Below are 1,113 nucleotides of genomic sequence, written 5' to 3' on the forward strand. Positions count from 1 at the left end.
AGAATATCCTTTCCAAAACACATGAACACTTAAAATTGCTATCAGTGATGGTCACCTATCCAGTATATATATATCTTTCTACATCTTTACACCTTCTTTATTGTATTTTTTAATTTATTTTTTATTGAAGTATAGTTGATTTACAACATTGTGTTAGTTTCAGGTGTAGAGCAAAGTGATGCAGATATATACATATATATATATATGAATATATATATTCTTTTTCAGATTTTTTTCCCTTATAGGTTATTAGTAAATATTGAGTATAGTTTTCTATGTTTTACATTAGGTCCTTGTTGGTTATTTATTTTATATATAGTAGTGTGTATATGTTAATCCCAAACTCCTACTTTAACCCTCCCACCCTTCCCCTTTAGTAACCATAAGTTTGGGTCCATTTCTCTTTTGTATATAAGTTCATTTGTATCATCTTTCTTTTAGATTCCACCTATAAGAGATATCATATTTTCATTCTTGAAATTATTATTTTGATCAGGGAGATTTTATAGTTTTACTCCTTGTTTATCATTTCCACTTTACGGTCCAAAAATGTAAGTTTGCTACAGATCCAAGTTTGTTATGGATAAAAACATGACAAATTTGAACAGTGATTACTGCCACTGAAGAGGTTTAGTCAGGAATCAGAATATAACATTGATTTTCTATGACTTAGAATTATGGGTTTTGACTATGATCTATCACGGAGAGGCAGAAAATGCCAGGGAGTGAAGTGGACAGGAAAGAGTAGAACAACGTAGTGATGAATAACAACTAGCATGGCCTCCATGTTGAGGGGAGTAACAGGGACTAGTAGAGACTGTGGCTGAATGAAGACCACAGGTCCTGACTAAAGGAGACAGCCCCTACTGAGTTGAGTCAAATTTTGCCATGTAGAATTGTTGGTCTAGTGTATCTAAATCTTACTATGTTCATTTAAAAAGCCAGAAATCTGAATTTTTATATGAAATGTGCCCATTTTCAATACTGGTTCAATTTCTAAAAATAAACAAAAACTATGGGCCAAATAAAATATATTTGTGGGCTAAGTTTGGCTAGGGGATTACTAGTTTGAGAACTCTTATTTAGAAAGATCAGTCTCTGAGAATTAGTGTT

This window comes from Neophocaena asiaeorientalis, unplaced genomic scaffold, assembly GCF_003031525.2.
Source record: "Neophocaena asiaeorientalis asiaeorientalis breed wild unplaced genomic scaffold, Neophocaena_asiaeorientalis_V1.1 scaffold153, whole genome shotgun sequence".
Taxonomy (NCBI): domain Eukaryota; kingdom Metazoa; phylum Chordata; class Mammalia; order Artiodactyla; family Phocoenidae; genus Neophocaena; species Neophocaena asiaeorientalis.